Below are 16,251 nucleotides of genomic sequence, written 5' to 3'. Positions count from 1 at the left end.
TGAGTGAGCAATTCCTCTACCTTCCCTAGGATCTTCTGTCAACTTCTCTGGCTCCTGGGCCAGGTATGTGTTTGAGTCTGTGCTGGGAAGCCCTGGCTTCTGCTGGGTAACCTCGCCACCAAAGTCAGAGACAACAAACGTGGACAGATTTCAGGCCATACTCATGGGTCCCGGCTCGTGCTTATGGGTTGCAGCCTATTCATGATCCTTTCCTGACTATATGCCTTCAGGCCTCAACTTCCTGTATCAGATGAGGAGACTATAGCTTTATAGAGACTACTTAATTGGCTCCTACAATTATGTAAGCCAATAAAAAATTATTTCATGTGTGTGTGTGTGTGTGTGTGTGTGTGTGTGCGCGTGTATCTATAAAACTGGTTCTATTTCTGTGGTTGAACCCTGACCAATACAGAATTTGGTACAGAAGTGTGGTACTGCTGTAACCACCACCTAAAATTGTGGGAGTGGCTTTGGAAACAGGCAGTAGGTAGAGTCTAAAAGATTTCTGAAGAGCATGATAGAGAATGCCTAAACTGCCTTGAACAGACTGTTAGTAGAAATATGGCCAAAAAGAAATGCTGCCAATTAGGGCTCAGAAGGAAGCAAGGAATGTGTAACTGGAAACTGGAGGAAGGGGGATCTTGTCATGCAGTGGCAGAATGCTTAGCACAATTGTCATCCACTGTACAGGGAAAGCAGAACTTGCAAGGGATGAACCTGGTTATCCAGCTAAGGCGATTTCCAAACAAGTGTTGAAGACACTGCCAGGTTTCTTCCTGCTACCTGTAGTAAAATGTGAGAGGAGAGAGATAAATTGAAGGAAGAACTGTTAAATAAAAAGGAACCAGGACTTAATGGTTTTGAAAATTCTCAGCCTCTCCAGGTGGCAGAAGATGCTGAAACTAAGAAATAACTTCTGAGCACAGTCAGGAAAATTTGGCAGAGATTAAGTCTTATCTATGTAAAAAGCCACTCCTTTCTCAGAGTTTTCTGAATCACCTCTGATAATAAACTCCTTGTTACAGGGTCTAATCTTTAGAGAAAGAACCTAAAAGGCATCCTTGTTTTTTTCTAAATTCCAAGGATCTGAAGCTTAACCATCCCATCCGGCAGGTTCTGAGACATCACCTTCTCCTAGCTTTCATCCTACTTTGGGCTATCTTCTCAGCGCCTTCTGTCAAGGCCTTTTCTTAAGTCCATCAGGCAAAATCTGGTGTTATCCAGAGGTCTTCATTCATAAATCTTAGGAGATTTTGTACCATTCCGCGTCTTCAATGCCAGTTGGTACACTGACACCTTACAAACTTGTGTTTCAAGCCCAGTCTTCCCTCCCAAACTGCATCCTATCACCCGGCTCCCACTGGAATCTACACAGTGCTCTAAAGGTGCCTCCAATTCACAGGTCCAGAACTACTATTCTCCCTCTCTGTCTCTCTGTCTCTCTGTCTCTCTCTCTCTGTCTCTCTGTCTCTCTCTCTCTCACTCACATACACACACACACATAGACACAGACACACACACACACACACACACACACACACACACACACACACCCCAGAGCAAATCTCCTTTTCCAAGAGTTACCACGTGCTTTATAGAACTAGAGCTAGACCACCCGAATTTGAGTCTTGCCTCTACTACTTCCTGACTGTGGTACTTTGGACAAGTATATTTTTTTAACCTCCCTATGTCTCAGCTTCTTCACTTATGATTTTAGGTTAATAATAGTTCTTACCCCATTAGGTTATTGAGAAGATGAAATAAGTTCTACATGTAAAACAAAACAGTGCCTGACACATATTATATTCTCCATAAATTTTAGTTCTCACTATTATTATATTTTGATGAATTGTGTCACTCAACAGTCCAAGGAGGAAGCCTAGAGGTCCCCTGTTGCCCTGCAATACACAGGTATTCAATTAATCATCAAACCTGTTGATTCTACCTCTTAAGCATCTTTAGAATCCATCTACTTTTCACCATCCCTGTTATGAACTCTTAAGTGCAATTCTTTATGGTTCCCCCATCAATCAAGAGCAGTGTACATCTGCCATCGCTCCTTACCTGGGTTTTATGTGTCCTGTAATCAGAATTCCTTGCCAAGATACCTATGTTCAAAGCCCTTCTCTATACTGTAACAAGAATACCCTTCTAAACCAAACTCTAATCATGTCTCTCCCCTGCTTATAGGAATAAAAACATGATGTTTCAGCTTAGCAACATACAATAGCCTTCCTGTTCTCTTTCTTCAGTGCTCATTGTCATCAGCCCCACCCTCATCCTCTTGCATCTTGTGCTCCCGTTGGTAATTTTGAATTAATGGTAAGTTCTGAACTATTTAAATTTTTAACATGCTCTTCCTCCTAGAGTCTTTGGTGCCTAAAAAGAGAGACTCAATATCAAAGAATAACCATGTCACTGTAAATGCTCAGAGTTTTGCAACAGGTGAGAAAGGGAGGGTGTGTGGTCCGAGGACCTGTGTGGGGAGGGATGAGGAGGAGATCAGATCAAGCAGGGAGGAGAGCAGGTTAGCCCTGGTCTATTCTGACCACTTCAGAGGGCAGCTCCTGACTTTATGACCCCAAACTCTGCTTCCAAGGAAAGGGATAACTCCGATATTTCCAGGTAACTAATCTCAGCTGCAAAGTTCAGGAACCCCCACCAATGGAAAGAGGTCCTTCCTGTAATAGAGATTTTCATAATGAAAACTGTGAGTACTCTGAAGAAATGCTTTTTTAAAAAAAAATAGGGTTTAGATTTCCCTTTTTAAAAACAAAAAACAAAAAACAAAAAACCTTCCTTAAAAAAAAAAAAAGTACTCAAGAGGCTGTCAGGCAGCTCCGCGTCTCCATTAGAATTCAGAGTATTCCACGGTAATTACAAAACAGCTGTAATGGAAAATTGGTAGTCAAACCCATTTTCCAGCGACTAGAACGGTGAATGGGCTCCATTATGTTCCTAATTCTCATTAACTTAATTTGCATAGGAAACAATGAAGGAATACATAATGAGGTACAGTGGGTGAGCAGCCCAGCCCTTACCCCCTGCAGTGCTGGGTTCAACCCACAATGACCCACTCCAAGGGAGGAGAGTCTAGTGCCTGGCTGGACTGCACTTCATTTGGGTGACTGTGGCTGCAGACCCAAACTAGTCCAGGACAGGTAAGGTGGAGGGTGACTCCAGAACTGCCTTGCCTCAGCACACTTGATGCAAACTCCATTTCTTCTCCCACCCCCAACTCCTACTTCTGGTAAAGCTGAAGAACTGGAGCAGAAGGAGGAGAGAACTTGTTTTCGGGTAAGCAATCCCAGGCTTTGGCTGTGTGTGCACACGTGCTGCTTCCTACAAATCTGGTTTTAAGTAGAATTAGCCCTGGAAAAGGGATGAAATCAGCAGCCAGAGCGCTGAGTGGGTTGGGGGTGCAGGGTTAGCCCTTGAGGAGGTGGAGTCAGCAGGGCTTTGTCCCAGGCTCCACGCTAAGCAGTGATCAGAATCCCTGCTAGTACACCGAATGGAATTTAAGATGAGGCATGTGCAGATCACAGCCAAAGCTCAAAGCCTGAACAACTAAGTTATCTCCTGACTCTATCTACCAAGCTGTGAAGTATTAAAAAGCCAGAAGTTATACTCCCCACTTAAACAAATCAAATTATAAACTGAAAAAAAAAAGTGGAACAATCAACTCACTGTTATTGATCATTTGTGATATTTCATACACGATATTGGACAATCTCACTGAATCCTTGCGGCAAAACTGCAAGATAAAATTACATCCATTTCGTTGATGAGGAAACTGAGGCTCAAATAATTTGCCATGCTAGAATTATTTAGATATTCAAAGCAAAGCCAAGACTGAAGCTGTGTGTTCTGAACCAGCTAGTCTCATCAGGCCAATGCTCCCCAGGCTTGCTTCATGGCACACATGGAAAATAATCATTTGTATGAAACCCTGGGGTGAAACCCTGGGGTGAATGAGAGGGGACTTGGAGCCTGGAATATGTTGCCCCAACATACAACTAGGTGAGAGGATCAATATTTAAAGCTACATGAATGGAAATCCAAATATAATTCATAGGAAAAAATGGTGTTCCCTTGTATAGATAATCTGAGAGCTAACAGGAAGGCAGATATATTGCAACAGTATCCCAACCATGTCTCCTTGGGTGAGAGAGAAGTGCCTGAAATGCCACTCTTAGTTTGTATTAATTATTTTCCTCCTTTTATTCCTCTTCTTAAATGTGGATTTTGTATAACATTCATTTCATAGAGAAATATAATGTAGGGAGCATTTATTTATCTTGAAGTAAGACCTGGGTTTGAACCCTAACTGTAACACTTAATAATTGAAAGACTTTATGCAGCTCACTTCTGGGGCTGAACCAGATAACCTTCTCGATCATAAAACTTCGTAAATGTGTTTACCACAGGCTATCCCCTTGAGGTGGCAATGGGCCGGTGGCATGCAGCACGCTGCAAGGAAGAATGGCACAAGCAAAATGACCAAAACAACGTTTTCCAACAAGTGACCTTTCCTAGCTGGTCTACATTCTTTCACTGCCATCCTCCCAAATTTCCAAAAACAATTTCCTGAGAAACTCCTAAGTCCTGGGCATCACATAGGCGTGGTTTATAATCACTGTAACAGCAGGAGGAGATGACTTTCACCATCACATTAGGTTAGGTAACTATCACAAGAGGTCAAAGCCACCCAGTGTCCCACCTGATCTGGGCGTCCAACTCTGCGCCACCCCAAAATCTGGGCCCTCTTTATATTTTGCAACAACTCGCTAACTGTCTGTTGGTAAGTTTCTCTCTGCACCTAGAGTTGATGGCACCCTTTTCAGCATTTCAGTGAGTTCTCCATGCTCAGGATGGGTGTGGGAACTCAGCTATGTCCCATCTCATTTCCTCCTCAATCTCATTCTTAGAGATGCTGCCTGCATCCAAGAGACCTGGAAACACATAGTTTCAGCAGAACTTTTGGTTAACTTGACCAGCTGTGTTGGTTCTTCAGAGGCCATGCCCACAAAGCCCAGAGACACCCTTGAAAACCAACACGGTGACCCCTCATGTGTGAGACTAAGGTAAAAGCTAGACTGCACTCCTGTGGACAGATCGCCTGCCTTTCTGTCTGTGACCACCAACGACCAGTTCATAGAGTGCTTGGTAAGTACTCATCGATTAATGGACTAACTTATTGCTTTTATTAGCACCCAAGACTATTTACTAAGTAACCAATATGTGCAGTGATTATACCAGGAATTATAGAGTCTTACATTACTCCAATTCATAAAGCGCATTCTAATTTTCTAAGTCTTTGCATTATTACTCAAAACTGCTTGGTTAGGACTAGGCACTAAGAGGTGGTCATTGTTCTTGATACTAAGCTCATCGTTTGGTGGGGTATTCTGTAGCTCATGACAGGAAGGAGCCCAAAAGACCAAGTCTAATGTTCTAACATTGTCCCATATCACCCCGATCTTAAAGACAAACACCAGCTCACCTATTTAACCAAGGACCATTTTCAAGTAATTCTTACTCTTAGAGAGATCGATTTTTAGACTAGCTTTCCTGTAAGTTCTCCAAGCATGGTCCCTCATCTCTCTATGTATAAGTGAACAAAGCTGAAGATGTTCCAGGAAGATTCATGGCTGATTTGTTTGTTCCCTTCTTGGATTCACTCAATGGCACTTATACATCAACGAAAACTCACTCGTGGCTAAAGTTTCCTACACAGAGCTGCAGGCACTCGGCGTTCCCTCAGGAAAGAGCCTCTCGCTAATGTTCCTGGGAACCAGCACCACACTGCACGACTCTGCCAACTGCATCACTTTTAGATTCTGGGCTTTGAAACCAAATAAAAATTGATATGTGTGTAATCACATTTGTTTAATTAAAGTAACACATCTGTGCAGTAAATATTCCAGCATGAGCTGGTCAATAGCAAATCCTCAGCATGTACAGTAATAATTGACTAATGCAATTAAATGCATGTCAGAGTTTTAAAAGAAAATATAATGAGATTTCATCATTTTATATGTACAGGTAATTAGTTCTTAGGAATGTGAGTAAAAGCAAATTATCTACAGATTTGAACTATCAGCAGATAATTCAAATGACCTAGTTTGGGAGAGAAAATGGTATCTAAAACCTAGAGAAATTCAAACCCAAAACAAACGTTCCCTACGATTACATCTAAAAGCTATATTAAGAAATGAGCATGTATAATTCTGTTCAACATGTTTTCATCGAGCTTTCCTTTTGGATGAGTTGAGCCGTAGTGAGGGTACCAGGCTGGAATGACATCTCCCCTGGCTCGTGCTCCTCCACTGGCTGTTTAGGCATCCAGAAACCTTCCAGTACCAGGCTCTGGGTCATTCTGAACAAGTCTTTCATTTTGTACTCAAGCTGATTCCACCTTTTGTTGCTTAATAGTTCCTGTCTGGTGTGAGTGTTATCATCCTGGATTCTGGACAGCATGTGCACCCGAGGGCTGTGGGAAGGGCATTCCAAGAGGAGGGAGAAACATGAGCAGACTAGAGGAAGAAGGAAAACATGGCTTATTTGGGAAGCAGCAAGGAGCTCAGTCTGACTGGAGAGATTCTGGTAGAAAGAAAAGAGGGAGCTATGGCTGTCAAAATAGGCTGGGAAATGATGGGCAGAGACTTGAATGCCAGCCAAGAAGTTTGAGCATCATTCCTCTGAAGGAAATATGAAGTTGCTGAAGATGCTGTTTTCTGATGCTTCACTCAACACTTATCATACCAAATGCTTCAAAAATCCCAACACTCAAATGTGAACTCACCACTCTTCCAGTCAAGTCTTCACCACCAAAGCCAGGCCGTTTTGAGATTCAGGTCCTTCCTTTCAGGAATGTGAAGCTGTCTGGCTGTTTCTCCCTCTCTCCATAAATGATTCCTTAGTTCAAATCACCTCCTTTCACTAAACTCTCAGAAGGGATGACTCTTGCCACCTTAGTAACCCATCTTAGTGACTGCAGGATTCTACGTTGTGAATCCTGACTTATGTGAATCTTATTGCTGTAACCAGACCAAGGGTGAGCAGAAACAGCAAGCCTATTCTATGTATGCAGTTTTAGGTTTTTAATGTATATACGCAGACTGTTTGACTACATCTTTGCTGCCATGACCCTTTGTCAGGAAACAGCAGTGAGGAAATGGAAGGACCATGAAAAACACAAGACATGACCATCATTTGATTAAAAAGCAACACTTTCCTCACTAGCTAGGGGGCAGAAGCTTTATTTGGTCACACAGTTAGTGGCTGTATTGAGGGATACCCCCACCTGATCCCTGGCTTGTACCCCTGAGGATCAGAGCTTCCCTTCTGTGGGCCACTTTGTGCTGGTACATTGGTGGCTGGGAGTAATGGTCAGATGGTCCCACATTTAGGGCTTAGTAATTGGAAGTTCCTTCAACAGCAACAACAACAACAAAAGTAATAGAAGCGATAAAGAGGAAACCCAAAGAATAAAAGAGACAAGTAGACATATCAACCAATAACAAAGTACAGACCTTATTGGTATAAAACTGAAAAAAAATATATGTAATATATTAACATAATGTATTGAAGACATATAACAATTGGAGAAATATGAACACTTATTATATATTTGTGTGTAAAAAATTTTTGTTAAGTCTGTTAAGTTTTATGTGTGATCATTTTATCATGGTTATAACTTATTTATCTTTTTCAAAAGACTTTACATTTTATAGATACAAACTAAAATATATACAGGTGATAGAATATGATAATGTCTATATTTCCTTTACAATAATCCGGGAGTCAATGAAAAGGAGTAGTAGGTAAGGATATAAATGAAACATGGATGGCCATGTAGTGATAATTGAAGCTGGCAGATAAGTACATGCAATTTAATATTCTAGTTTCTTGGTATCAGTATATATTTAAATTTTTCATTTGTAGTCATCCAGGACAGAGGTCTTTCTGTGACTAGGTTGTAAGTTTATGGCCAAGGTTTGAGACTGCACTGAGGCTGGTGTCCTGGGTTCCACTTGTGGCTAGTGTTACAAATTTCCAATTTATCAGGTATGGAACAATCTATAACCAAAGTAAGAGTCCAGGAGTGATCAGAACACGGAGAGATTGTATGATCATGATTATGCGGTAACTTCGGATCTAGGCTTAGGGTCAGTATTTAGCCAGCTGAGTAGGAAGGTGGAATAAAAAAATAATAATAATAAAATAAAATAAAATAAAATAAAATAAAATAAAATAAAGTAAAGTAAAGTAAAGTAAAGTAAAGTAAAGTAAAATAAAATAAAATAAAATAAAATAAAATAAATAAAATAAAATAAAATAAAATAAAATAAATAAAATAAAATAAAATAAAATAAACTTTCTGTAGCCAAAATAGGAGGTCATTCTTTCTGGAGTTGAAGATTGAGAGAATTCTACACCCTCAATTAGGGAATTACCTATTCCCAGAGCTAAAATTCAAAGCTATGGTCAAGTGGGTAGGAGGTTGTAGTTATTCTCTGTGGCAATGGTGTGGGGTAGATGGCATGTTAGATCTAGCATTACATCAGCCCATTGACTGACACTTGGAAGCCAGCGTAGATGAGGTCGGGGCCAGCTGTGACTGATTTGGGAGAGTTAGCTTGCAACAGGGATTAAGGGAGTCTATTCAATGTCTTGATAGGGTTAGGAGGTAGTTTCACACTCTGGGCTGCATGTTAGAGTTACCTATGGGAGTGCATAAAAGATCCAATGCCTAGGCCGCAGCTAAGCCCAGTGATCCCAAAACTGAAGCCAGGGTTTTGGTCTTGGTAAAACCACTCAGTTAGAGTGTCAAAAAGTGACTAGACTAAGGGACCCTTTGAATCCGGAGTTAAAGGGTGTTCTGTGACTAGAGTTGCAAGTTTAACTGTTCAATCTATGGCTACATCATAAGAAGATGCTGTGTTCTAATCTGGGTGTCCAGATTCATACTGTTTAAGAAACATACAAAGAATGTGGTGTCTTGATTTAAAACAATACTCCTGACCCACCTCTATGACACATGTTGGAGTCTTTGTACCTGAAGCAAGAATGGGTTTCTCCACTGAAAAGACATGACACTAAGTGGTCAAGAATCTACAGCCATTCATAGATCATGGATAAAAATGGTCCATTAGGAGACCGAACCCCTGACCCTGGCCTTAGTTGCTCCATGTGCCAGTCTGCTTAGCTAACCATGTAGTCCAAATGAGGAGAGAAGAACCAAAGAGCAGGGGCACCAATACAGAGCAAACAAGGTGGAAGAACTGAGTGTCCAAGGAGGGAGCTATAGAAGTAAGATACCATGACAATTGAGTTCAGATAAAAACACCCCTACATGACAATAGTACTATTATTTCTATCCATTAATCACATGAGGAAGCTAAAGGTCTGTGAGATATACACAGACAAGCCACCTTCACGTGGCAGAGAATCAAAGCCAGGGTGCGACCCCTAAACCTGAATTATTTCTTTATTTTTGTGTGGCCCTAATTGTATAGTAAAACAAATTCTGTTTGTGTGTGCGTGTGCGTGTGCGTGTGCGTGTGCGTGTGCATGTGCATGCATGCGTGCGTGCGTGCATGTGTGTGTGTGTGTGTGTGTGTGTGTGTGTGTGTGTGTTGGGGTAAGGGAGCAAGAAGTCAGAGGGTCAACCAGAAGGAAACAATGATATTGATAGCCTTGAATGTCTAGCAGAGAGGTTTTCAGTTGACTTGACAGTAAAGAAGATCCATTGTAGCTCCTTGAACCAAGGCAGAGACCATAAAAGTGGTGTTTGGGGATGCTTAATCTTGCAGGGAGAATTGAAAGATAAAAGCTTTGGGAGCAGGGCACTCAGGCTTCAAGATCAGAGTTATTCTCGTTCCCCTCCTTGGCCACTGAGTCAAGTACAACAACTAGTTTCTTTGTCAATTTTCCCTTTCAGTCTTGTTTCCTATTTCTAGAATGAAGTGAAGGTTATCAACTATGATTACTCGTATTGGGATTTGCAGCTCTGAGAGATGTTTTCTCTTTAAAAACACAGCAATTTTTTCAGTCCTCATTGGTCCTTATTTTATATGAAGGAGAAAAATATAGCAAGCAATGCTCTTTCCAGCACATTTGGAGGCTGAAGTTAACCTTCCATCTAAAAGCAAAGACCCTATAAACAGAGCCAAGCAGAGCAGGAACCTCTTAGAAGATGGAACCTCTTGGATAGGAACTTAGAATAGATAGTGCCAGGGTCTCCTCCAACTCTGTGATATTATGATGATGAGAATCTAATTCTTAAAAAATGTGTCAGGTTCAGCTTTCTGCCTTTAAGCAGACCTGCACTACTGGAGGAAGCTCAATTCCTGGAGCTTGCCAAGCCTTTCTGCATTCCAGGCTTTTGGCACTTGCTATTTCCTCTTCCTGGATGGCTCTTCCTTTTGCTCTTTGCAAAGCTGGCTCATTCTCTTCCTTTGAGTGTTTGCTTTAAATGTCTTTTGCTCAAAGAGGGCTTTCTCAACCACCTCTTCAAATAGATCACTTTATTTTTCTTTCTCATTTTAAAACCCTGGGCTTTTCCTATGTAGATTTTAACATATTCGGTAATCTTATATATTTATTTGCCTGATTGGCATTTATCTCCACAATTAAAATACTAACTCCATATATTTGTTTACTGATGGATTCCTAGGATGCAGCACGTTGCTGACATATAGTGAGTACTTGAGAAATCCTGGATGGTGAAAGGAAGGTTAGATGAATGGATGGCAAATGGATGAACATATAGATGGACAGACGGATGGATAGATAGATGGATGGACAGATGGATGGATGGATGGGTGATGGAGGGAGGGAGAGAAATATGAATAAATATTTTATTAAGTGTGCCATGAATAAAGAAGGGTTCTGAGGTCAAATGGGTTTGGAAAATATGCTCTCTTCCCTTTTTAAAGATTCACAGTACACATTAGAAATTTAAAGGGTCTGAAAATTCTCCAGTAAGAAAAACCCTGCTTAATTTTATTTAACCCAGGATTTCCTAAACTTGTTTCAACTTGAAATACTTCTTTTTCATGATACCCTTACTTAACATTCTGTCAAAGAGTGTTCCTTAAAACAAGGTTTGGAAAATATGCTTCTTTATAACCATTGTCATGTTGAATAGTAATTACTTTTTAATTTCCCTTCCAAGCTATGAGGTCTTTAAGGATATAGACTGAGACTTACTCATCTTTGTACCTCCAGTGTATAGCACAGTGCCAGCACAGAACAAATACCCAGAAATAAACGAGTACTTGAGAAGGAAGGAAAGAAGAGGAAGGAAAGGAGTGAGAGAGAGAGGAAGGACATAGCTGGGCTGGTCAGTAAGTAATGACTTCCTGATGTGTACCTTCAATCGACCTTGAAGTAAATAATAAAATGCTAATAATGACCTTACCAAATCAGAAGTCAGAATTGCGTTAATCATCTCAGATAAACTCTAGATTAGTAATTTACCTGGGGTTAGGATTCAAGTTAATTCACAATGAATACTTCCTCACCATTCTCTTACATACACATATAGACAGTGTTCTTGCGATGAGCTCTCTTCTGTTTCTGAGAATCATGTAATTACTACATTTAGAGTGTTAGCAACAGTATTATATATTGGTTAAGAGCATAGGCTCTGAAGTCAAATCCATTCTCTATCATTGTATGAGTCTGAGCTGCTATAACAAAAAATATTACACTGGGTAGCTCGTAAATAACAGAAATTATTTCTAACAGTTCTGAAGCTGGAAAGTCCAAGATCAAGGCAATGGCAGATTTGATGTCTGGCGAGGACCTGCTTCCTGGTTCATAAATGTACCATCTCATGGTGTTCCCACATGGTAGAAGGGACAAAGGGGCTCTCTGGGGACTCTTTTATAAGGGCATTAATCCCATTCTTCAGAGTTCCACCCTCATGACTTAATCGCCTTCCAAAGGACCCCACTTCCTAATACCACTGCATTGAGAATTATGTTTCAACATATAAATTGGGGGACACAAAGATTCTGTCTATAGCAATCATTTACTAGCTGTGTAAACTTTGATAAGTATCTAACCTTTCTAAGACTCAGTTTCCCCATATGTAGAATACCGATAGTAACAATATATAATTACAGTGCTGTCATGAATATTGAATTATATAAACATGCCATGGGCTCAGGACCATGCACGGTATAAACCAAGCAATCCATAAACTACTATACCTCTAGGACTCCCTTCCTATGATGGCATTAGAAGCCAAGGCATTTCAGCTTCCAAAGGAAAAGCCTTTAGAAGAATGCCTAGGGAAATGCTTAACTCAGAAAAGTGGTGCTCTCAGCAATAGAGAATCTCCCTCATACAGAATCTCTCTTCAGGAAGAGTTCAGTCTCTTTTTAGGGAACTTTAGTAGGTCATGCTCACCCAGAATAACTTCCCTTTCTTAAGGTCAATTGTTGTCAACACATAACACAATCAGAGGAGTGACTATTCCACTATATTTGTAGGTTCCACCCACACTAAAGGGAAGAGAAAAAAAGAAAAGAAAGAAAAGAAAAGAAAAGAAAAGAAAAGAAAAGAAAAGAAAAGAAAAGAAAAGAAAAGAAAAAGAAAAGAAAAAGAAAAGAAAAGAAAACAGCAGCATTCTGATTGTAAAATTTTAGATCCATTAAAGGACAATTTAGAGGCTGGGCTCTTCAAATCTTACTCCAAGATTCTATTTACCCTTTGAACACCTTGCAAAATCACACACAAGCCCATTTCATCTAGAACTCTGTAGATACTCTGCACCAAGAGGCTGATGAGAAATCACAAGTAAGGGTACTTCCTCCACAGGAAATTCAACCTATACTGGTTTGCAGAAATGCACCCCGATCCGGGTTTGTCCCTCTCCTTCCTTGTAACCATGTAGAATTCATTCCTCTTTTTCTACTGTTCTTTGGGTTTCATGAATTACAAATGCAGATCATTTCTATGTGCATAGTTTCTGTGTGTACCTAGGCACATGTGGTGTTGGAGCAACCACGAGAGGCAGCACAAAGTACAGTTTTCACCCAGAATGGCATTAAGGAGTTGGTGGAACAAAGAGGGGTGTCGTTTAAAAATTATCACCTACTCAGGGCTAAACGCAAAATAAATATATGATTCTTTGAAATGAAGAATATAAGAATACTATCCAAAAAGTATTGTTTTAAAGAGAATTTAGGTTCAGCAAAAATACAAGTTCCCTTTTCTGACTTCCCTTGTGCCCCAGTTATGGCCCCACTGGAAGAGTTACATGCTCAATAGGCTAAAACAAACTCAGAGAATAAAATAGTCTCCCTGCTCCTAGTCAAAATTCACCTTAAAGCAACTTGAATGGTCTTTATATTTCTTTTAAATAAAATTTAAACCTATCTAGAAAATCCCAGACTCAGAGGTGGAAGGGACTGCTTCCCGAAATCCAACATCTTTGACAGATGGCTATACAGGCTTGGAAGGTGGAGAGGGGTGAGTTCAAGAGCTTCATCCCACATCTTTAACCTTTAGAAAGTTCTCATGTCAAACAGAAATCTGCTTCACTGTAACTTCCATCTGCTATTCCAGTTCTGCCATTTAGAGCCAAGCAGGACAGGCCTGCTCTCTTCGATTTGACATTCTTTCATTCTTGACCCCCACCTCCCATCATCTCTCCTCTGCACTAAACACCCTCCTTCTCTTTGAATGTTCTCTTTGAATGCTGTGGTTTCCACACCCTTTTCCATGCCAGTGACCTCCCTGTGCAGCCACTGTTTGGTTATTGTCTGTCTTAAAATGTACCTACTAGAGCTGAGTCCAATGCCCTAGATGTATTCAGACACACACAGAGCAGCAAGGCAATCAGTGGTTAAGAACCACAGCTTTTACAAACAGATACACTTGGTTCTACCACATCCTAATTCTGTGTCATGCACGAGTTAAATATTCAGATCCTAAGTCACTTCATTCAAAAATGAGCATAGTAATAAGGTGGTCATTAGTTTCAGTCATGTATAAAAAGCATTAAGTGCAATTCTTGATACATAGTTAATGCAAAAAAATGGTGGCTACGAATGTTGGTGTTATTAGTAGACATAATATTCCATTAATTGTGTGAAATTTTTAACAGCTATTTATGCAGTTCTTTCACAAAAGATGAGTCACCCAAAACATAATTTTTCCCCATAAATTATTGGTAAGCAAATATCTCCCTTATCTTATATTTGTGCAACTTGTAATTTTAATCCAAATTCAGAATTTGACTGTATTCATTTTTATCTTCCAGCTCATTGTTCCAACATACAAATATGGAATGAAAAAGAAAAGACACTTCCGTGGCCACAAACCACAGGTCTTGACCACACATAGAGTCTGGAAACTTTCAAACATAAGCAAGACCCCCATATAGTTGAGGTCATTTTGCTTCACATTTTCTTTATCCTCCTTGGACTCCAGTGCCCAAACTTCCACCATTAGGAATTTAACCTATGAGTTCATTAAACAAGCTAAATGCATGTTCATTGACTGGCTTTTCTATGGCAACCACTTCTCTTAACTGGGGCTATGCAGTGCATGAGACAGCAAGACCCCTGCTCTCATGAAGCATACATTCCAGAGGGGGAGATGGATAAGCAAGAGGCACATGCATGGGTAAAGTTTGAACCATGATAAGTGTTATAAAAAAATAAAGCAGGTAGCAAGATAGAGAGGGACATGGTGGAGGAAGGACAACTAAACTGAATGGTTCTGGGAGACAGTCACTACCTAAAGCAAGGCTAGGAGCTGTCAGATCCAACAGATACAAAAGTCAGCACTTACCAGTGTGTTTGGCTGTTCCTTTTTTAGGGATGTGAATGACACATAAAACATATGTCATATAAGGGAGGTAAATTGCTCTATCTTCAAAACTCTCGAAAGCCTGGCCCAGGTTGTCTACCGCAAGTTCCTTGGGCTTATCAAGCCGAGCCTCCTTGGCCATTGCCAGGACAACCAGTAGCCTGGTGTGGTAATGTGAAGCACCACATGCTCTTCAGAAGCTATGAGAATAATTACAATGGGAAAACATATTTTTACTAAATTGGTTCACTTGGAAAACAAATCCGATGGTGTCCATAAGGAGATGGGTACAGTAGGTTTACTTGGTGGGAAAGTGTCTGAGAACTGTTTCTCTAGAGCTCAAGCCAGGGAGAACCCAAACTCATTCCCTGGAGCTTTCTGGCTCAGTTTTCAGAGCACCACCCTCATTGGACAAGTTTGTTTCTCATGAAAAGAGGCCTTCCTCTTTTCTAATCAAAAGATTAAAGGTACACTGCTGAAAAGTTTCTAACTTATGTTATTTTGTCCTGGAGTTCCAGTCAACCTGCCCACTAATAGTGACTTGGCCTATTTTCTTCCCAAGGAGGTCTCTTGCCACCTAAGTTTGGGATTTTCTTGTTTCCAAATCTATTGAAGTCATATGAGGAAATGAGAAAACTTAACTGTGCTGACTAATAAATACACCTTGGACAGAAGGTGGGAAGAATAGCCACTGACTACATGAACTCTAAAGCTGAACTGTACCTGAAGTTGGCAAGTGAGCCTGATATGGAATACAAGGCCACAGATTTGAGAAGACGGCCTTGTTTTTTGTCTGTGGAATAAATCTTGAATCGGAGGTCCAAGATCCACCTCGCCAGACACTGTTGCAGAGCGGAATCTTCTTTCTTAGGCCACCAAGCTGCTCTCATCCTACCACAAACCCCTCATCCCAGCTCATCTCAGCACAAACCCCTCACTGATGCCTTTGACATATTCTCAGATCACCGTTTCTCTGGAGTAATGCTGTGTTGCCTGTAGTTATATAGATATATGTATGTAAATTCGTAGAAAACTTGCTAGAAAGATTCACATAAAATGCTCACAGTACAGCAGGTCCTCAAATAATGTTGCCTCATTCAACATTTTGCTACAGTGCTGATGAAATGCGTAGAAACTTAACTCTTGTTTATGTCACTTAGCCTATGGTAAAATTGGTTTCATTAAACATCTTTTCACTGGAAGTCACAGAACCATCAACATTAAGTGAGGACTTACTATAATTACCTTAGGGGAAGGACTTGAGGAAAAAGTGGTCATATGGGGCTTGGTGTTTTTTGTAAGGTCTTAATATTTGGAAGGAGAATATGTCAGAAATTACTTGTGCAATATAGCTTGGGTAAAATCACACACACACACACACACACACACACACACACACACACACTATTAGCATTTGGA

General features: G+C 40.5%; 1 long non-coding RNA gene across 1 annotated transcript in view; it reads right to left on the bottom strand.

Moving 5' to 3' along the window:
• The window catches only part of LOC107517388, a 288,260-nt gene that overhangs the window by 106,342 nt on the left and 165,667 nt on the right, over positions 1 to 16,251 (bottom strand). The gene's annotated exons all lie outside the window — the stretch shown is intronic.

The sequence above is a fragment of the Rousettus aegyptiacus genome, unplaced genomic scaffold (genome assembly GCF_014176215.1).
Source record: "Rousettus aegyptiacus isolate mRouAeg1 unplaced genomic scaffold, mRouAeg1.p scaffold_m13_p_12, whole genome shotgun sequence".
Taxonomy (NCBI): Eukaryota; Metazoa; Chordata; class Mammalia; order Chiroptera; family Pteropodidae; genus Rousettus; species Rousettus aegyptiacus.
The sequence above is the reverse complement of the archived record's forward strand: the minus strand, read 5'-3'. Positions and strand labels throughout refer to the sequence as shown.